This window comes from Dama dama, chromosome 5 (genome assembly GCF_033118175.1).
Source record: "Dama dama isolate Ldn47 chromosome 5, ASM3311817v1, whole genome shotgun sequence".
NCBI lineage: Eukaryota > Metazoa > Chordata > Mammalia > Artiodactyla > Cervidae > Dama > Dama dama.
Window position 1 is genome coordinate 112,071,755 of NC_083685.1, and position 22,792 is coordinate 112,094,546.

At 41.2% G+C, this 22,792-nt stretch overlaps 1 long non-coding RNA gene and 1 other non-coding gene across 2 annotated transcripts in view; both read right to left on the bottom strand.

Moving 5' to 3' along the window:
- LOC133057497 (uncharacterized) overlaps positions 1-22,792 on the bottom strand; it is a 28,725-nt gene that overhangs the window by 4,347 nt on the left and 1,586 nt on the right. Inside the window, exons 3-4 of the long non-coding RNA XR_009693040.1 lie at positions 7,300-7,507; positions 4,929-5,082 (exon numbers count right to left, since the gene is read on the bottom strand). This is a non-coding gene — a long non-coding RNA (uncharacterized LOC133057497). The remainder of the gene's footprint in view (positions 1-4,928; positions 5,083-7,299; positions 7,508-22,792) is intronic.
- Positions 10,293-10,364, bottom strand: TRNAW-CCA (transfer RNA tryptophan (anticodon CCA)). The gene has a single exon. It is a non-coding gene; the product is annotated as a tRNA-Trp (tRNA).

Consider the following 22,792-nt stretch of genomic DNA (forward strand, 5'->3'; position numbering starts at 1 on the left):
GAAGCCAGCCAGCCAGCCTCTCCTCAGGCCAGGTTGTAGGTTGGTTCAGGCTGAGAGTGGGCCAAAAGTCAAGGGACTGGGAGGAGAGACGTTTAAGCAGAGTTTTGTTAATAAGCATTTTGTTCCGAGTGATCTGTGGGGACAAGCGGTTCATTTTATTTATTTATTTATTTGGCTGTACCAAATCTTTGTTGCAGCATGTGGGATTTAGTTCCCTGACCAGGGATCAGACTCCGGTTCCCTGCATTGGGAGCTCAGAATCTTAACAACTGGACCACCAGGGAAGTCCCACCCGTGGTTCAGTTTAATTATTTATACGGCAAAGATGGGAACGTGGAAGGTCTTGTTCTTGTCGCAAATAAACAAGAGGGTCATCAGTGAGTCAGAGGAAGAAGGGTGGTTCTTTGCAGACCACAAAAAAGGAGGCAGATTCCTTTAAGCCTCAGTGTTTTCCAGGCTCACAGGACTTGGATAAAATTAAACTTAGTCACCCCAGATCCAAGAGCTGTCGCTCCCTAGTCCCTGACAGTCCATTTTCTATTTAAAGATTTGCCTATTCTGGACACATATAAATGGAATCATAGAATACATAGCCCTTTGTGTCCGGCTTCTTTCTTTTATAACATTTTCAAGCTTGACCCTTGTTGTAGCATGTATCAATACTACATTCCTTTCAATGGCTGAATCAAATCCTATTGTATAGATATGCTACATGTTTGTGTGGATGTTTGGACTGTTTCCTTTTTTTCTGGCTGTTATGAATAATTCTATGAAAATTCATGCTATTTTCTTTTCTATTTTTATTGTTATGTCGTTCTTCGTTGTTGTTAAGTTTCTAGGCTGTGTCCAATTTTGGGTGACCCCATGGACTGCAGGACACCAGGCTTTCCTGTCCTTCACCACCTCCCGGAGTTTGCTCAAACTCATGTCCATTATTGTTATACTATTTTCTTAATGTAGATCTTTTTTCCTTTTTTAAAATATTTATTTATTTGGCTGCACTGGATCTTACTTTTGTGGCATGCAAACTCTTAGTTGCAGCAATGTGGGACCTAGTTCCCTGACCAGGGATTAAACCCAGGCCCCCTGCATTTGCAGGGCAGAGTCTTAGCCACTGGACAACCAGGGAAGTCCCTTAATGAAGATATTTAATGTGGAGTCTGCCTTCAGCCCTCTGTGCTGTCCCAGTCACTTTCCCTTTTTCCTTTTCATCTTCCTCTATGGTGTCTTCTTTGTTATGACTCTAAAATCAGTGGTCCTGAAATGGGGAGATAATAATAATATTTAAAGCCAGTGGCAGAGACCTCAACTCATCAAGATGGATGCTGTCATCTATTGTGTTAAAACAGTTGTGGCCCCTGATATGCCAGGCATCACCAGGGGTCCTAAATGTGTTGCTGAATTCCTTGAGGCCAGGCAGAGCAGTGGTTATTTTCCAGTATGTATAAAACTATTTCAATATTTTAACAGTTGGCCTTGGGTTCTGACCTCTCTCCTAAATGCCAAGCTCTCATCTTACACTGCTTACAGCCCTGTTTGGGTATGCCACCATCATCCCAACTCAACACTTATAAACTACAGTTAGTATCTTTCCTCAAAAATCAGAATCCCTCATGATGTTCTGACTTCTGTCCATGTTACCATCATCCTCTCAATCACCAGAGTCTAAGACCTTGGAATTATGTTTAACTTCTCTCTCTCCTTCACCTCCCAAGCCAACTGAAATCCCAAATCCTGCTTGTCCCTTCCCCATAACTGTTTTCCTATCCTTCCCATTATCTGTCACGTCCAACTCTTTGTGACCCTATGGACTGTAGCCCACCAGGCTCCTGTGTCCAAGGGATTGTCCAAGCAAGAATACTGGAGTGGGTTGTCATTTCCTTCTCCAGGGAATCTTCCCAACCCAGAGACAGAACTGAGCCTCTTGTGTTTCCTGCATTGGTAGGTGGATTATTTATCCCTAAACCACCTGGGAGGCCCTGTATAGATGTAGTACACCTTTATCCATTCCTGTCAATGGACATTTAGGTGGCTTGCATGTCTCGGGTATTGTAAACAGCGCTGTGATGAACATCAGCATGTATTCTTTCAAACTATGTTTTTCTCCTGGTATATACTCATCAGTGGGATTGCTGGGTCATATGGTAGCTCTATTTTTAATTTTTTTTCAGTTTGGATATCATTAGTTTATTATTAAAGAGAAACATCTCTTATTATTAAAGAGAAAATTATTTACATGATGAAAGATTTCAGAACTTCAGTGGAATGGGCAGCTTCACATGATGCCATTTCAATAGTGACTTATTTCAGTCGACATATTTCCCAAGAATGTCACCATCTCTAAATAAGAAATAATCCTTGTCATCTAGAACTACTTTGGTGCTTCCATATTGTGGGAGAGAACTTTATCTCTAACTGATTGAATCGCTTTCCCCTTTCCTTAAGAGCTGGGTCCAACAGCTCCTACTGTTGCTTGCAATACTTTTCCCTGTGATTTTTCTGGAAGCATAATGCCTCCCAGGTGGCACTAGTTGTAAAGAACCCACCTGCCAATGCAGGAAACACAAGAGATGCAGGTTTAATCCCTGGGTTGGGAAGAGCTCCTGGAGTAGGAAATGGCAACCCGCTCCAGTATTCTTGCCTGGAACATTCCATGAACAGAGGAGCCTGGTGGACTACAGTCCATAGGGTCGAAAAGAGTCGGACATGATTGAGTGCATGCGCACACGCACACACACACACACACACACACACACGCGTGCACACACACACACACACACACACACACACACACACACACACACACACATATGAGTTTAATCTGAGCTCCCAGCAAGTTAAAGAAAATAAAGCACCCTGACCAAGGTAACAGCAAAACCTTATCCCAGTTCAAGCTGAATTATAATACAGTCCACTTATCCAAAAAATATAGAGTAGGACTCCTGTTAATTTGATATTTGGTTAATTCTAATCTGATTAGAATAGTTTACACATAATCTATTAGACTAGGAGAAATCCATTTTACACTAAACATCTGATGAACAGTATATTTATTCACAACTCTGTTTCCAAATTGGTGTGTGATTTCAAGTGAATGACTTTCCTTCTCTCAGCTCTTCACCTCTCTCCTAGTTTTTAGCTTCTTCATCCGAAAATGAAAAAAATAGGAGTAGATAAAAAAAATAGGAGTAGATGATTTCTAAGATTCCTTCCATTTCTGACATTCTATGACTGTAAATTCTAATCTCTGATCACTCACAGACAACCTTTTGGGATCTTATATTACTTTTAAATAAGTTTATTTTGAAAAAAAATTTTTTTTTTTTTTTGCTACTCCTGGTGGCATTCAGGATATTAGTTCACCAACCAGGGATCAAACCTGCACTCCCTGCAGGGGAAGCAGAATCTTAACTACCGGACCACCAGGGAAGCCCCTGAACATCATTAATTCAGGCAAACATTTAGCAGTACCAAGTGCCTATAAGCTGCTAGTTCTGGTGCTAGCAGTTGGGGAACTGAAGATGGAAAGACATGGTCCCTGCTATCCAGAGTTTACAGTGCAATATGGGAGCTAGATATGTACCCCAACAATTACAATTTAGTGGAATAACTACTGTAAAAGGCAACATATGCAAGAGTAATGAGCGCACAGGGGGAAAAGTGCTAACATTTACATAAGGGACACAGGAGATGTTTCAGAGGAGTTGAGCTGTGACTTGAAGAAGAAATAGACATTGGCCAAGCAGAAAAAGGTAGGTGGGGGTTGGGATTCTAAGTCAGAGGAAAGATCTTGGTAAAGGCATGAGCTTATGGAAAAATAGCTTATTAAGGCTGAAGGCTAAGGTATTTAGAGGTCTCAGAGAGGCTAATGTGGGCTAAGCAGGAAACATTGTTCAATCACAGAGCATCCTGAAATCATGCTAAGATGTTTGGACTTTATCCTAAAGCTTATCAGACACTATTTAAGGACTTTAATCTAAAGAGGGAGAGGAACTGATTTGTATTTTAGAAAGAAAATTGATTTGAGGAAATGTAATTGATAGGACTGGGAAAGGTCAGTTTTCATTCCAATCCCAAATAAGGGCAATGCCAAAGAATATTCAAACTACTGCATGATTGCACTCATTTCACATGCTAGCAAGATAATGCTCAAAATCCTTCAAGCTAGGCTTCAATAGTATGTGAACCAAGAACTTCCAGTTGTACAAGATGGATTTAGAAAAGACAAAGGATCCAGAGATCAAATTGCCAACATCTGTTGGATCATAGAAAAAGCAAGAGAATTCCAGAAAAACATCTGCTTCATTGACTGTCTAGGTTTGACTTTGACTGTGTAGATCACAACAAACTGTGGAAAATTCTTAAAGAGATGGGAATACCAGACCACCTAACCTGCCTCCTGAGAAACCTGTATGCAGGTCAAGAAGCAACAGTTAGAACCAGACATGGAACAATGGACTGGTTCAAAATTGGGAAAGGATTTTGTCAAGGCTATTGTCAGGATATTGTCACCCTGCTTATTTAACTTCTATGCAGAGTACATCATGAAAAATGCTGGACTGAATGAATCCCAAGCTGACTGGAATCAAGATTGCCAGGAGAAATATTAATAACATCAGGTACGCAGATGACACCAGCCTAATGGCAGAAAGTGAAGGGTAACTAAAGAGCTTCTTGATGACGGTGAAAGAGGAGAGTGAAAAGGGAGGCTTAAAACTCAACATTCAAAAAACTAAGATCATGGGTTCTGGTCCCATCACTTCATGGCAAATATATGGGGAGAAAATGGAAATAGTGACAGATTTTATTTTCCTGGGCTTCAGAATCACTGCAGACAGTGACTGCAGCCATGAAATGAAAAGACACTTACTCCTTGGAAGAAAAGCTATGACAAACCTAGACAGCATATTAAAAAGCAGAGACATTACCTTTGTTGACAAAGGTCTGTCTCGTCAAAGGTCCATCTGGCTTTTCCAGTAATCATGTATGGATATGAGAGTTGGGCCATAAAGAAGGCTGAGCACTGAAGAATTGATGCTTTCAAACTGTGGTGCTGGAGAAGACTTTTGAGGGTCCCTTGAACTGCAACGAGATCAAACCAGTCATTCCTAAAGGAAATCAGTCCTGAATATTCATTGGAAGGACTGATGCTGAAGCTGAAGCTCCAACTTTTACCACCTGATGGGAAGAGCTGACTCACTGGAAAAGACCCTGATGTTGGGAAGGATTGAGGTCAGGAGGAGAAGGGATCGACAGAGGATTGGATGGTTTGATGGCATTGTCAACTCAATGGACTTGAGTCTGAGCAAACTCCAGGAGATAGTGAAGGACAGGGAAGCCTAGTGTGCTGCAGTCCATGGGGTCCCAAAGAGTCAACACAACTGAGCAACTGAACAGCAACAATTGATAGTTTGCAAGAGCCTGAGGGTAGAAGCAGGGAGACCTATCAGGAGGCTACTGTAAGAGTCCCAGCAAGAGAAGATGATCATCTGAACTAAAGCAGTACAAGTACACAGAGGAAGAGAGCTGATGGGAGAACTCTGTAGGAGAGAAAATCAGCAGGGCTTGGTGTCTGATTGCATGGAGAAAATGAGGGGAAGGGAGGAATCTAAAATATTACAATTTTCATTATCTAGAGTACAGATGTATAAATTATAGAAGATTGGATTATATATGTACTAATCCTATTCTATTCCCTGGAAATCCACTTATTTTTAAATTGAAATATAGTTGTTTATTGTTCATACTGTTCATGGGGTTCTCAAGGCAGGAATACTGAAGTGGTTTGCCATTCCCTTCTCCAGTGGACCACATTTTGAACAGTATGAAAAGGCAAAAAGATAGAACACTGAAAGATGAACTCTCCAGGCCAGTAGGTGCCCAATATGCTACTGAAGATCAGTGGAGAAATAACTCCAGAAAGAATGAAGAGATGGAGCCAAAGCAAAAACAACACCCAGTTGTGGATGTGACTGGTGATGGAAGCAAGGTCTGATGCTGTAAATAGCAATATTGCATAGGAACCTGGAATGTTAGGTCCATGAATCAAGGCAAATTGGAAGTGATGAAACAGGACATGGCAAGAGTGAACATTGATGTTTTAGGAATCAGCGAACTAAAATGGACTGGAATGGGTGAATTTAATTCAGATGACCATTATATCTACTACTGTGAGCAAGAATCCCTTAGAAGAAATGGAGTAGCCATCATAGTCAACAAAAGAGTCTGAAATGAAGTACTTGGATGCAGCCTCAAAAATTACAGAATGATCTCTGTTCATTTCCAAGGCAAACCATTCAATATCACGGTAATCCAAGTCTCTGCGCCGACCAGTAATGCTGAAGAAGCTGAAGTTGAATGGTTCTATTAAGACCTACAAGACCTTCTAGAATTAATACCCAAAAAAGATGTCCTTTTCATTATAGGGGACTGGAATGCAAAAGTAGGAAGTCAAGAAACACCTTGAGTAACAGGCAAATTTGGCCTTGGAGTACAGAATGAAGCAGGGCAAAGGCTGCCAAGAGAACGCACTGGTCATAGCAAACACCCTCTCCCAACAACACAAGAGAAGACTCTACACATGGACATCACCAGATAGTCAACACCGAAATCAGATTGATTATATTCTTTGCAGCCAAAGATGGAGAAGCTCTATACAGTCAGCAAAAACAAGACCAGGAGCTGACTGTGGCTCAGATCATGGACTCCTTATTGCCAAATTCAGACTTAAATTGAATAAAGTAGGGAAAACCACTACACCATTCAGGTATGACCTAAATCAAATCTCTAATGATTATACAGTGGAAGTGAGAAATAGATTTAAGGGACTAGATCTGATAGAAAGAGTGCCTGATGAACTATGGACGGAGGATCATGACATTGTACAGGAAACAGGGAGCAAGACCATCCCCAAGAAAAAGAAATGCAAAAAAGCCAAATGGCTGTCTGAGGAGGCCTTATAAATAGTTGTGAAAAGAAGAGAAGCAAAAAGCAAAGGAGAAAAGGAAAGATACATCCACCTGAATGCAGAGTTCCAAAAAATGGCAAGGAGAGATAAGAAAGCCTTCCTCAGAGATCAGTGCAAAGAAATTGAGGAAAACAATAGAATGGGAAAGACTAGATATCTCTTCAAGAAAATCAGAGATACCAAGGGAACATTTCATGCAAAAATGGGCTCAATAAAGGACAGAAATGGTATGGACCTAACAGAAGCAGGAGATACTAAGAAGAGGTGGCACAGAAGAACTATACAAAAAGGATCTTCACAATCCAGATAACCACGATGGTGTGATCACTCACCTAGAGCCAGACATCCTGGAATGTGAAGTCAAGTGGGCCTTAGGAAGCATCACTATGAACAAAGCGAGTGGAGGTGATGGAATTCCAGTTGAGCAATTTCAAATCCTAAAAGACGATGCTGTGAAAGTGCTGCACTCAATATGCCAGCAAATTTGGAAAACTCAGCAGTGGCCACAGGACTGGAAAAGGTCAGTTTTCATTCCAATCCCTAAAAAGGCAATGCCAAAAAATGCTCAAACTATCGCACAATTGCACTCAGCTCACACGCTAGTAAAGTAATGCTCAAAATTCTCCAAGCCAGGCTTCAGCAATACATGAACCGTGAACTTACAGATGTTTAAGCTGGTTTTAGGAAAGGCAGAGGAACCAGAGATCAAATTGCCAACATCTGCTGGACCATCAAAAAAGCAAGAGAGTTCCAGAAAAGCATCTATTTCTGCTTTATTGACTATGCCAAAGCCTTTGACTATGTGGATCACAATAAACTGTGGAAAATTCTTAGAGAGATGGGAATAACAGACCACCTGACCTGCCTCTTGAGAAACCTGTAGACAGGTCAGGAAGCAGCAGTTAGAACTGGACATGGAACAACAGACTGGTTCCATATAGGAAAAGGAGTACATATGAGAGTTGGACTATAAAGAAAGCTGAGCACAGAAGAATTGATGCTTTTAAGCTGTGGTGTTGGAGAAGACTCTGAGAGTCCCTTGGACTGCAAGGAGATCCAGCCAGTCCATCCTAAAGGAGATCAGTCCTGGGTGTTCATTGAAGGAACTGATGTTGAAGCTGAAACTCCAACACTCTGGCCTCTCATGTGAAGAGCTGACTCATTTGAAAAGACCCTGGTGCTGGGAAAGACTGAAGGTGAGAGGAGAAGGGGACGACAGAGGATGAGATGGTTGGATGGCGTCACTGACTCAATGGACAGGAGTTGGAGTAAATTTCGGGAGTTGGTGATGGACAGGGAGGCCTGAGGTGCTGCAGTCCATGGGGTAGCAAAGAGTTGGATACGACTGAGCAACTGAACTGAACTGAACTGATAGTTGTATACAATATTATACAAATTTCAGGTGTACATCAGAGTGGCTCACAGTTTTTAAAGGCTTATATTCCATTATTAGAATTATAAAATATTGGTTATATTCTCTGTGTTATACAATATATCCTTGTAGCTTATTTCTTTTATACATAGTAGTTTGTAACTCTTAATCCCCAGCCCCTATCTTGTCCCTCCCCACTTCCTTCTCCCCACTGAAAACCACTAGCTTCTTCTCTTTATCTGTGAGTCTGTCTTTGTTGTTATATTCACTATTTTGTTTCATTTTTTTTAGATTCCACATATAAGTGATATCACACAGTATTTTTCTTTCTCTGACTTATTTTACTTAGCATAATACCCTGCAAGTTCATCCATGTTGTTGCAAATGGCACAATTTTATTCTTTTTATGGCTGAGTGTTATTCCTTTGTATATCTGTACACCACATCTTATTTATTCATTCATCTGCAGTTGGATACTTAGGTTGCTCCTTGTTTTTGTGGTTCAGTCGTGTCTGACTCTTTTCGACCCCACAAACTGGAGCACATCAGGCTTCTCTGTCCATCACTATCTCCGAGTTTGCTCAAACTCAAGTCCAGTTGAGTCAGTGATGCCATCCAACCATCTCATCCTCTGTTGCCCCCTTCTCCCCTTGTCCTCAATTTTTCCCAGCCTCAGCGTCTTTTCCAATGAGTCAGCTCTTCACATCAGGTGGCCAAAGTATTGGAGTTTCAGCTTCAGCATCAGTCTTTCCAATGAATATTCCAGGTTGCTCCTTGAAATGCTTTTTTAAAAAAATTCCTGATGTTAATTTATTTCTTTATTAACTAATCTCCTTCTTTATAAAATAGTAAAGTAGTGGAAAAGCATTGTTAATTTCTTTTTCTGGTTATTTGATTTCAGATAGTATATTAAATGTGTTTAAATTTATGAATTAACAATGATGCCAAACAAGCAAAAAACAATTAAAAAAAAACCTCCTCAGAAATCACTGTTGGAAAATACTAGATAACCAACTCATTATTCTGAAAACTGGAACTAAATGGAAATAAGTAAGCATTTACCCTACCCTTTTCTGTCTGAATTGTGCCTTAGGGTAAGCAAGTAGTTGGTGGGGGTAAGCTCTTATTTATAGAATTATTTCAGCTTATAAATGAAGAAGGAATGATAGAATTAGAATACCACTGTTTTGTACCTGCTAATGAAATAATGATCTAGAAAATTATCTCTAATGCCTGCTAAAAATATTAGGTGGAGATTGATGTGGCATGGCGTTTATTCGCTAAGTTATGTCCGACTCTTTGTGACCCCATGGACTGTAGCTCACCAGGCTCCTCTGTCCATGGGATTTCCCAGGCAAGAATACTGCAGTGGATTGCTGTTTCTTTCTCCAGGGGATCTTCTCAACCCAGGGATGGAACCCACATCTCCTGCATTGGTAGACAGATTATTTACAGCTGAGCCACCAGGGAAGCCTGGAGACTGATGGAGAACTCTTAACTGTGGGAAGCCCCTTATGAGACTGCTGCTGCTGCTAAGTTACTTCAGTCGTGTCCGACTCTGTGTGACCCCATAGACGGCAGCCCACCAGGCTCCCCCATCCTTGGGATTCTCCAGGCAAGAACACTGGAGTGGGTTGCCATTGCCTTCTCCAATGCATGAAAGTGAAAAGTGAAAGGAAAGTCTCTCAGTCATGCCCAACTCTTATAGACCCCATGGACTGCAGCCCACCAGGCTCCTCCATCCATTGGATTTTCCAGGCAACAGTACTGGAGTGGGGTGCCATTGCCTTCTCCACCTTATGAGACTAACAACACCTAAAGTGAAAGTGAAGTCGCTCAGTCATGTCCGATTCTTTGTGACCAAGTGAACTGTAGCCTACCAGGCTCCTCCGCCCATGGGATTCTCCAGGCAAGAATACTGGAGTGGGTTGCCATTTCCTTCTCCAGAGGATCTTCCCAACCCAGGGATCGAACCTGGGTCTCCCGCATTGGAGGCAGATGCTTTAACCTCTGAGCCACCAGGGAAGCCCAACAACACCTAAGCCCACTCAAGCCCACTCATTAATCTTTTTTTTTTTTTTTTGGCAGAGTTTGTGGGGGAAAACAGTCTGTTTTTTCTTTTACTTATTATTTTTTCAATAATTTATTTTTTGTTTGTTTGTTTGTTTGGTTGCCCTGGGTCTTAGTTGCAGCAGGCATGATCTTCAATCTGCCTTTTGTCATGTGGGATCTAGTTCCCTGACCAGGGAGCAAACCTGGGCCCATGCATTGAGAGCACAGTGTCTTAGCCACTAGACCACCAGGGAAATCCCATTCTTTTATTTATGGAATGGAGATTCAAGAAAATGCCCCCTCACCCCTCCTTCATTAATCATAACATCACAAAAAAGGAAAGGACTGGGCTTTCCTAGAGGTTCAGTGGTAAAGAATTCGCCTGCTAATGCAGGAGACACTGGTTCAATCCCTGATTCAGAAGGAACCCACCTGCCCGGGAGCAACTAAGCTTGTGCATCACAACCATTGAGCCCATGCTCTAGAGCCCAGGAGCCACAACTGCTTCAAGAGCAGCCACAGCCATGAGAAGCTCTTGCAACTGAGAGTTGCACCCCAAGTCCCCACAACTACAGAAAAGCCTGCACAGCAGTGAAGACCCAGCACAGCCTAAATAAATAAATAATTTCCCTATTTTCTTTTAAAGGGGAAAGGACTGACATTGTGTGTGTCTGGGGTGTGATGTAGTAGGAAGTACACACCAACACTTATGAAGAAGTATTTTTGACAAAAAACAGCAGCAAAACAGTCAAATTTGCATCTGATTGGAACTCCAGATCTAACTTCAAGTTTACGGAAAAGATGGAGGTCAGGGAAATACATTAAAACAACACCGTAAGCATGCAGTAAGCGAAGACCAGAGGTGGGACATTCTACAGGACAAGCAACTCAGTTTCTCCAACAGACAAACTGGAGACAGAATGAGGAGCAGGGGAAGAGGATGAGGTGATGACAAAGAGGGAAAAACACCACATTAAAGGAGACTTCAAAAATCTCTTTGGTAGTACTGAAACAGAGAAGGCCCTTGCCCCCTCCCACCATGTCTTCTGTCTGCCTTTTGTCTGTGGAAAACTTTAATCAAAGAATAAGTTTAATCGGAGAAGTGAGAATTGCAAAAACAAAGGAAAATAGTCAAAGGAGATAATAATGAGTCATCAAGCATAGTCAAGGACCTTTAGTTCTTTCTCAAGGGCTGTAGATAATATTCTGAGCCATATCCTGTGAGCCATTTTATAGATATTAAAGCGCCAGGTGGAGAAGTTAACTACCTGAGGATCAGACTCTACCCAGGACATGATCTGCCAGAATTCAGAGAATTGGTCGCAAAGAAATGGGGACAACTGGACCCTGGAACTGAAGATGCACTGGACCTAAAACAACCAAGATGATGCTGATGACCGGTTTGAAGATGACTGTTAGAGATGACTGTGCTGTTTCTGCATGTAGCTCCCCGGCCCCCACTCTGTCTATAAAAGCTCTCGTCCACTGGTTGCCATTGGTGAGGGGTGGGAGTCGGCCTTTGGACAGATGTCTGCCACCCTCCCTCCACACCCTCACTTGCAGCATCTGAAATAAAGCAAACTTTCCTTTTCACCAACCTGGCCTGTTTATAGGCTTTTGAACAGTAAGCAACCAGACCCACCACACACTCTTTCGGTAACAGTCGTACTGCATATTTGAAAGTTGCTGAGCGACTTCCCTTGGGTTCCAGGACTCTGCACTTCCAGTGCAGGGGGCTCAGGTTTGATCCCCGGTCAGGGAACTAAAATCCCACAGGCCACGTGGTGTGGCCAAAAAAAAAAAAAGAGAAAAAGGTTGCTGAGAGTAGATCTTAAAAGTTTCTCTCAAGAAAAAAATTTCTGTAACTATGTATGGTGATGCATGCTAACTAGACTGTGGAAATAATTTCACAATATATACAAATCATTATGTTGTATACCTGAAACTAATCTAATGTTGAAAACCTTTTTGAATACCAGTTCTTGACTGGTTCAAGTGCACCAAAGGGAAAAAGGTTCTGTGCACTTCTTGCATCAATGGTAGGTCAACAATTCAGATATCTGCCTTTACACATGAGAATGCATTTCATCCTCAAAACAAGCTTAGTATATATTAAATACTTAAAAAACTTATTTTAAAAAAGAAGAAAAGAAAAAGTCAACTAATTACAGTATGGGCTTCCCTGGTGGCTCAGCTGGTAAAGAATCCGCCTGCAATGTGGGAGACCTGGGTTTGATCCCTGGGTTGGGAAAATCCCCTGGAGAAGGGAAAGGGTACCCACTCCAGTATTCTGGCCTGGAGAATTCCATGGACTGTATAGTCCATGGGGTTGCAAAGAATCGGAGTATATGAACTTTATTTAAATACTGATTCTTTACTAGCTGAGCCATCAGGGAAACCCAAGAATACTGGAGTGGGTAGCCTGTCCCTTCCCCAGAGGATCTTCCCAACCCAGGAATCGAACCAGAGTCTCCTGCATTGCAGACAGATTCTTTACCCACTGAGCTACAAGGGAAGCCCTGATTTGAACACATTGTAAACAAAAACAAAAATGGTTTATGAGGCAATCAGGGAAATTTGAACTCTGATTAGGTATCTGCTGACCTCAAGGAATCATGACTAAATTTTAAGGTATGATAGTGTCATTGTGGTTACGCTTGAAAAATAATCCTTATATTGAAGAGATACACACTGAAGTATTTACAGATGAAATGAGATCACACCTAAGACAGCATTTAAAATAACCCTGAGGGGGGCTTCCCTGGTGACTTAGTGGTAAAGAATCTGCCTGCCAATGTAGAAGCCACTGAAATGAGACACCCTCGCACTACAACTAGAGAGTAGCCCCCGTTTACCGTAACTAGAGAAAAGCCCAAGCAGCAACAAAGACCCAACATAGCCAAAAATAAATACATAAAATTATTTTAAAAATAAGAAATAATCCTGAGGGAAGTGGATGGGCCTATAAATGAAATGAGGTGGCCATATATTAATAATTGTTGATGCAAGCGACAGGTGGATAGACAATCATCATATTATTCTGTACTCTCATCTACATTTGAACTTTCTCATAATAAATACTAAGGTTGTTTTGAGGATGAAATGCATTCTCGTGTGTAAAGGCACATATCTGAATGTTTGACCTACCATTGATGGCAAGAAATGCACAGAACCTTTTTCCCTCTGGTGCACTTGAACCAGTTAAGAACTGGTATTCAAAAAGATTTTCTGTTAAACCCATTCTGTTGCACACGCTAGGATCCCTCTTCCTTTCAACTTCGCAGTTGGAACAAAATCTAGATCTTTAAAACAAGACACTCTCAATAGAGCACAGTAAGTGTTTAGCAGCTGTGCATATTTAAGCAAACCATTTCATTTGTGCAATCTGGCTTGTTTCCCAGGAAATGATGTTTCCATTTCACAATCTAACAGAACAGGAAGAGTGTGAACTCTTGTTTGAATGTAGATTCCTTGTGCCCCACTCAGATTTCCACATTTCCATTGTAGTCTGGGTGTGAGAATCCAGCTGCATGCTGGTGGAATGACTCATTTTTCCACCAAGATGCAGATTTCTGTGAATCCCAGGGGCCACTGATTGGTGTGAAAGAGCAGTCAGCACAGAATTGGCTCCTGGATCCATCATATGACTTGAGATATGATTTAAAGTTTTCTGCATGGGCTTAAATTGAAAGAAGCAATTCAGCTATTCAGATAATTCATGCTCCAAAACCTTTAATGTTTACAAGTGGTTATTAAGAGCAGCTACTTGAGGGACTTCCCTAGAGGTCCACTGGTTAAGATTTTGCCCTTCCCCTGCAGGGGGCATGTGATTTCTGGCCAGGGAAGTAAGATCTGACATGCTGCACAGTGCGGTCAAAAAATACAAAAATAAATTAATTAATATTTTAAAAAGAGCAGCTACTAGATACCATAAGGAAATACAAAGGTAATAGAAGCAAAATTACATCCTTTGGGTGTTTAGTAATCTCATCAAGGAAATAAATGCACAAGAAGTATAAAGATTTCAAATGAGTCAATGATACCCAATACAAGTATACATAAAATACATCCATCAATGTTTCGGAGTCTTAGAATAATAGAGTTAATGAAATAAAATTTTCATTTTCAAGCAGGACAAGAAAAAAAAATTAAACAGAAAATTCTCTCTCCATGTTTTTAGGGCCTCCTCCCTCCCTAATGTGCAGTGTGCACCTGCATTATGCATTAACCAGAGCTCCTCCAACCATAAAGGTCATTTTAACTTCTTAAAAGAACAGTGTTCTTTCTCAGCTCTGTAGGGAGTCATGGTGAGTTGCTGTTCCACTTTGTAGGTGTTTACCTGGACTATGTATCCTTGGTGAACTTTATGTAAAACATCAGTATGTCATTTTGATGTATGATACGTTGTCTCAAAAGTGTATATAAAGCCTTCAGCTTCTAAGAGGTGAAACATTTCTCCAAGCTTTCTGAGAATCTGCTTCCCTGGTTATAGTCCTCAGTTCAGCTCAAATAAAATTCCCTTTTTAATTATTAACTGGATAGTTAATTGATTTTTCACTGATAGAGTGAGCAAAACGGAAAGAGTCTATCTATCTGGAAATTTTTAGAATTTACAAAATTTTAAAATTCTTTAAAATTTACAGAAAATTTCTAAGTATAAAAAAGGTTATATGTATTTTTTGAACCATTTGAGAGTAAGTTGGCAACATGATGTCTCATCACCCCCAAATACCTTGTTTCTATAAGCAAGGCCATTCTGATACATAACCACAGAATAGTCATCAAAATCAGGAAACTGATATCAATACATGCCACCATCTGGTTCTCAGCTACCTATCAAATTTCATTATTTGTCCTAATAATGTCCTAATAGTGTCCTTTATCATTTAGTGATCCAGTCTAAGTTCACACTTTGAATTTACTTGTCACCTTTCTTTAGTCTCCATGAATCACAAGAATAGTTCCTCATTTCTCATTTTACTTTCATAACATTGTCATTTTTTAGGATTACAGGACAATTATTATGTAGAATATTGTTCAATTTGGGCTTTCTGATGTGCTCTTTTTCCATGCTTGGGTTAGGGTTTTAACTTTGGCAGGAAGAGCATGAAAGGGATGCTGTGTTCTCATTGTATCCTATCAAGTGGTACATGATTTTGATTTGCCCGTTGCTTGTGTTGTTAACCTTGATCAGTTAAGGTGAGGTCAGATTTTCCAGTATAAGTGTTAGTCACTCAGTTGTGTCCGACTCTTTGTGACCCTATGGACTGTAGCCCACCAGGCTCCTCTGTCCATGGAATGCTCCAGGCAAGAATACTGGAGTGGGTTGCCATTTCCTTCTCCAGATTATAAAGTTAGACTTTTCTTCTTTGTCACCCATAAGTATTTTGTAGAGTGGTATTTTGAGACTGAGTAAATATTCCATACACCAATTTCACACACAAACCACCAGAACTCATCTAACATGAAATAGCTTTGCTACCTCTATAACTGTAAAGAAGTTTAATTTATAATTTAAAATCTAAAAAAAGGAAATATCCAGGTCCAGATGCTTTTAGTGGACACTCCACTAAACATACAAAGAATTAACACCGACTCTACACAGTCTTTTTCAGAAAGAAGAAGAGAGAATCCTTCCTAACCCATTTTATGAGACCAGTATAACCCTAATATAAAAAACCAGACAGTACAAAAAAGGTAAGCCAATATCCCTCATAAATATACATGTAAATATCCCTAACAAAGTATAAGCAAATAGAATTCAGCATATGTAAGAAAGAATTATATATATGAGCAAGTGGGGTTTATTCCAGGGTTGTAAGGCTGATTCAGTATTCAAAATTCAGTGTAATTCACCAGGTGAACAAGGTAAAGAAGAAAAACCACATGACCATATCAATTGAGGCAGAAAGTACATTTGACAAAATTCAATACCTATTCATGACAGAAATTCTCAGAAAACTAAGACTAGAGTGGAATTTCCTTAACTTGATAAAAAACATCTACAAAAACAAAACACCACACAGCTAACAGCATATTTAATGATGAAAGACTGAATTATTTCCCCTGAAAATTGGAAACAAGTCAAGGATATCTGCTTTTATCACACATGTTCAAGTCAAGAAAGTACTATCCAGCATAGTAAGGCAAGAAAAGGAAATAAAAGGTATTGGAGAAGGAAATGGCAACCCACTCCAGTATTCTTGCCTGGAGAATCCCACGGAGGGAGGAGCCTGGTAGGCTACAGTCCATGGGGTCGCAAAGAGTTGGACATGACTGAGCGACTTCACTCACTCTCACTCACTCATAGTTTGGAAAAGAAGAAATAAAACTGCACCTTTGTGCAGATGGCATAGTGGTTTATATAGAAAATCCAAGGAATGTATTTTTCAAAACCCTAGAAATAGTACACGAGTTCAGCAAGGTTACAGCATATAAAGTAAACACATAAGAATCGATTGTATTTCTACATAGTATCGGTGAACACATGGAAACTGAAATTTAAAATACCATTTATGGGGATTTCCCTGATGGTCCAGTGGCTAAGACTCTATGCTCCCAATGGAGGGGGTCTGGGTTCGATCCCTGGTCAGGAAGCTAGATCCCATGTGCTGTAACTAAGAGTTCACATGCCAGCAACCAAGAGTTGAAGATCCCACGTGCCACAATTAAGACCTGGCACAAGCAAATATATATAAGATGTTTAAAACTTTAAAAATATATAAAAATAAATTAAATAAATAAATAAATAAATAAAATGCCATTTATGGGGGGTTCCCTGGTGGTTTAATGGTTAGGATTTGGTATTTTCATTGCTGTGGCCTGGGTTCAATCCCTGGTTGAGGACCTGAAATCCTGAAAGTGGGATGGCCCTCCCCCAAAAAAACAAAGCATTTACAGTTGCTAAAAAAATATGAAGTATATGTGAATCTAATAAAACATATATAACAGAGTTAGTTTTGTTCATTTATAATTTTTAAAATAAAATTGCCCAGTCTGTTAAAAATTTATTAACATTTATACTCATAAGTGTATGTAGTATTGTCATGTTTTACATTTCTTCTATATCTGTGGTTAAAACCGATTCCCGTTATCATTGTATTTGTAGTCTTTCTCTCATCTTACCAGAAGTTTTCCTATTTTTATTAATAGTTTTCCTATTTTTATTAACATTAAAAAAGGACTACCTTTTATGTTTGTTATCCTTTAAGTCATTTGTCAAAATTTATTAACCTTGGACTCGTATACTGTACTTGGGTTTTGTGAAGGTTTTTTGTTTCATGGAGTGCTGGCTATGCTGTGTCTTCTTTGCAGTGCCCAGGCTTTCTCTGACTGTGGTGCAGGGGCTTAGTTGCCCCAAGGCACGTGGGATCTTTGTTTCCCCACCAGGGATGGAACCTGAGTTCCTGGCATTGGAAGGTGGATTCTTAACCGCTGGATCACTAGAGAAGTCCGTGTGCTAGGGTATTTTTAAAGAATACATTCCTTGAGATTTTCTACATAGACCACCATGCTATCTGCACAAAGGCAGAGAGCAGAAAGGCAGAATTTATTAATTCTCCCTTTCTGCTTTATTTGGGTTTATCTTGTTGTGTTTTAAAAACATGCTGAGAGGGGAGTGTCCAAGATGGCAGAGTAGGTCAAGATCCTGAGTTCACCTCTTCTCATGGGCAGACCAAAATGATAACTATTACAGAACAACTATTGATGAGAGAGACCAGAAGACTAGTAGAAAAGATCTTCCACAGTTAAAGATATAAAGAAAGAATCACAGTGAGACAGGTAGGAGTTATACGGATAGAATAGGACAGTTATATACAGGTAGGTGTAGAAGTTCAAGTGAACAGCGAAAGTGGTACTCGCTCAGCTGTGTCCAACTCTTTGTGACCTCATGGACTACAGCCCACCAGGCTCCTCTGTCCATGTAATTCTCCAAGCAAAAATACTGGAATGAGTAACCATTCCTTTCTCCAGGGGATCTTCTCAATCCAGGATCAAACCCAGGATTGAACCCCAGTCTCCTGCATTGTGGGCAGATTCTTTACAGTCTCAGCCACCAGGGAAGCCAATAAGGGACTATAAATAGAGAGGGAAACCTAGGGAAATTTGAGAGAATACTGTAAGTTAATGATCGCTCAAGAAAGCTACTGGAACATCATGGATCAAAGCAGGCTTGCTTAACTAGAAAGCCATAAATAAAAGCACAAGATATGCCCCAGGCTATTTAGTGAAAGAAAAATGTTACTAGCTTTTTGATGATTTGAATAAGTGCTATAATAATCCTAGTTTGACTTCATAGGGTCAGAAACTAAACTCTCCTGCTCGACACAAAAGGAGGAGCTAGTGATATAAGCCTGATGTCTACTCAAAGAAGGTGGTCTTTCCACACCCCCCCCCCAACTTTTCTTGTCTTCCCTGGTGGCTCAGAGGTTAAAGCGTCTGCCTGCAATGCGGGAGACCAGCTTCGATTCCTGGGTTGGGAAGATGGGAAGATCCCCTGGAGAAGGAAATGGCAACACATTACAGTACACTCACCTGGAGAATCCTATGGACACAGGAGCCTGGTAGGCTACAGTCCATGGGGTCACAAAGAGTCAGACATGACTGAGCAACTTCACTTTCACTTTTCCACTTTCCTTTGATTAAAAAATTTTAGCCCACTTAATCCTCAAGGCAGAGCCCACTTGCATCTCTCATAAGCGTCCTATATTAATAAGTCCAAATCTTGCCCATCACTTTGCCTCTCACTGAATTCCGTCTGCACTGAGACACAAAGAACCTGAGCCTTCAGAAGTCCAGACACCAGGTGAGTGACTCTATGTATACCTATGGCTGATTCATGTTGATGTTTGGCAGAAACCAACAAAATTCTCCAAAGCAATTATCCTTCAATTAAAAAAAAAAAAAAAAAGAAAAGGAAACAGGGGGGAAAAAAGACCACAGGTTAGAATCCTAGTCAGAGTTTTGGCTGGCTTTGAGTCCTGGTCACATGGGTCTAAGTCTCAGTCTGAGGTGCACGGTTTCAGCAGAGACAGAGATGCAGTATAGTCCAGACCCGTAGCCCTAGGCGGGTGACCCACAAATGGGAAGATAATTACAATTGCAGAAGTTCTCTCCAAGGTGCGAGGGGTCCAAGCCCCACACTGCACTCTGCAATCTGGAGTTTCCACACTGGGAAAATGAGCCCCTGGAACTTTTGGCTTTGAAGGTCAATGGGCTTACTTTTGGGAGAGCCAGAGGAGTGTAGGAAATAGTCTCCAACTTTAAGGGGTGCACACACAACTTCACATGCTATAAGACACAAGGAAGTAGCAGTAGTTTGAAAGCAGCCTGGGCCAGACCCACTGCTGATCCTGGAGAGCCTCCCACAGAAGCATGAGGCACCTGGGGCTCACCCTGGGGACATGGATACTGGCAGCAGCCATTTTGGGAGCTCAATCTACCACGCCGACACTGGTGCTGGCAAGAACCATCTTAGAATCCTCTCTCTAGCTTATTAGCCTCACCCACCAATAAGCAGGTGCCAGCCACAGGACCCCTGGACCCTGGCTCTGCCCACCAGTGAGCTGACACCAACTCTGGGACCCCAAGGGTCCTGCAGTAAGAGACCCAAGGACCAAAGCCACACACCAACAGGCTGGCAGTAGCCCAGTATCCCCTGGGCCCCTGCCCCACCCATCAGCAGGCCAACTCCAGGACACTCAGCTTAGACCCCTCAGCCAGCTGCTCTGGGATTCAGCCCCACTCACCAGCAAGCCAACACCTGTGTCTGCCCACCACTGAGCCAGCACTAGCCTCAGGGCCATAGGGGCCCTGCAGCCAGCTGCCACCTGACCTGGCCGCACCCACCAGTATCTGGCATCTTCTGAGCAAGGCTGGCACTGGCAACCAAGCAGACCAGGGACCAGCCACACCCACCAGACTGCTCACAGTAGTCAGCCCATTACAACAGAAGGGCTCTCACAGAGCCCACACAGAGGACACGCATAGGGGAGAGAGCTCTGGTGACCAGAAGGGCCCACATCTCCAAGCCTGGGAAGTATAACCAACCTACCAAATACACAGAAATAAAAGTAGCGAATTAGGCAAAATGAGGCAACAGAGGAATATATTCCACATGGAAGAACAAGATAAAACCTCAGAAGAAAAACCCAGAGAAGTGAAGGTAAGCAATCTACCCCATAAAGAGTTCAAGGTAATGATGACAAAGATGCTCAAAGAATTCAGAAGAAAGGATGAACAAAGTGAGAAGTTAGACATTTTTAACAGAGTTAGATAATACAAAGAACCAAATAGAGCTGAAGAATACAGTAAGGGAAATTTTTAATATATGAGAGGGAATCAACAGTAGATTAGATGATATAGAGAAATGAATCAGTGAACTGGAAGACAGAGCACTGGGAATCATGTACACTAAACAGAAATATAGAATATTTAAAGAATGAAGGCAGAATAAGAGATCTCTGGGACCATGGCAAATGGACTAATATTCACAGTATAGGGGTCCCAGAAGGAGAAGAGAGAGAAAGGATCAGAGAACACATTTGCTCAATGTTACTAATCATTAGGGAAATGCAAAGCAAAACCACAATGAAATACAATGTGAGAATGGTTGTTATCAAAAAAAGGAACAGAGAACAAGTGTTGATGAGGATGTGGAGAAAATAGAACCCTCACACACTGCTGGTGGAAATGTAAATTGGTGCAGCCACTCTGGAAAACAGTATGGCGATTCCTCGAAAACTTAAATAGAAACTTCTCTGGTGGCCCAGTGGTTAAGACTTTTCACATTTCCACTGCAGGAGACACAGGTTTGGTCCCTGGTCAGGGAACTAAGTCTTCCCTGGTGGCTCAGACTGTAAAGAATCCGCCTGCGATTCGGGAGACCTGGGTTCAATCCCTGGGTTGGGAAGATCCCCTGGAGAAGAAAATCGCGACCCACTCCAATATTCTTGCGTGGAGAAGTCCATGGACAGAGGAGCCTAGCGGGCTACAGTCCATGGAGTTGCAAAGAGTTGGACATAGCTGAGCAACCCACACTTTCACTTCACTTTCTTTTCAGGGAACTAAGATCCCACACAGCACATGGGGCTACAAAAACAAAAACTAGGACTACCATACAGCAATTCCCCTTCCTGATGTTTACCTGAAGAAACGCAAACACTAATTAGCAAAGATCCATGCACCCCTACATTCATTATAGCATTGTTTACAACAGCCCAGATATGGAAGCAATCTAAATGCCCATAAATGGATAAATGGATAAAGAAGCTGTGAGATATGTATCAGTGATGTGCTGTGCTATGCTTAGTCATTCAGTTGTGTCTGATTCTTCGACCCCAGGGACTGCAGTCCACCAGGCTCCCCTGTCTATGGGGATTCTCCAGGCAAGAATACTGAAGTGGGTAGCCTATCCCTTCTCCAGGGGATCTTCCTGACCCAAGAATCGAACCACGGTCTCCTGCATTGCAGGTGGATTCTTTACCAGCTGAGCTACAATGATATATTTTATATAATGCATAAAAATATATATATATATATCAGCCATAAAAAAGAATGTAACCTTGCCAATTTGACACAACATGGAAGGCCCTAGAAGGTATTATGTTAAGTGAAATAAGTTCAGATAGAGAAAGAAAAATGCTATACGATTTCATTGATATGTGTAATCCAAAAATAAAACAAATGAGCAAACAAAATAAAACAGAAACAGTCATAGATACAGAGAACAAACAGGTGGTTTCCAGTGGGGAGGAGGCTGTGGGGAGAAAAGAAAAAGGTGAGGGAGATTAAGAGGTAGAAACTCTGGACTACAAAATAAATGAGTCATGGGTGTGAAATGTAGTGTGGGGAATATAGTCAACAATGATGTGCTATCTTTCTGCGTGACTGATTGTAATGAGACTTATCATGGTGATCATTTTGAAATACAGTAAACTCTCAAACTATTATATTGTGTAACAGGAACTAACATAGTTACACTTCAAAAACAAACAATCTTATAGAACCACAAAAATAATTTATAGTTACCAGAAGTGGAACATGGAGAGAGGGGAAATTGGATGAAGACAGTCAAAAGTACAAACTTCCAGTTAAAAGATATATAAGCGTTATGTATAAAAGTTCTTGAAAGTAAATCCTGAGTTCTCATCACAAGGAAAAAAATGTTTTTAATTTCTTTAATTTTGTATCTATATGAGATGTTCACTAAAGTTATTGTGACCATCATTTCATGATGTATGTAAGACAAATCATTATGCTGTATATCTTAAAGAATCTACCTGCCAATCCACCTTCCCCACCTGGGTGGGAAAGATTCCCTGGAGAAGGAAATGGCAGCCCATGCCACTATTTTTGCCTGGGAAATCCAGGACAGAATGGACAGAGGAGACTGGTGGGCT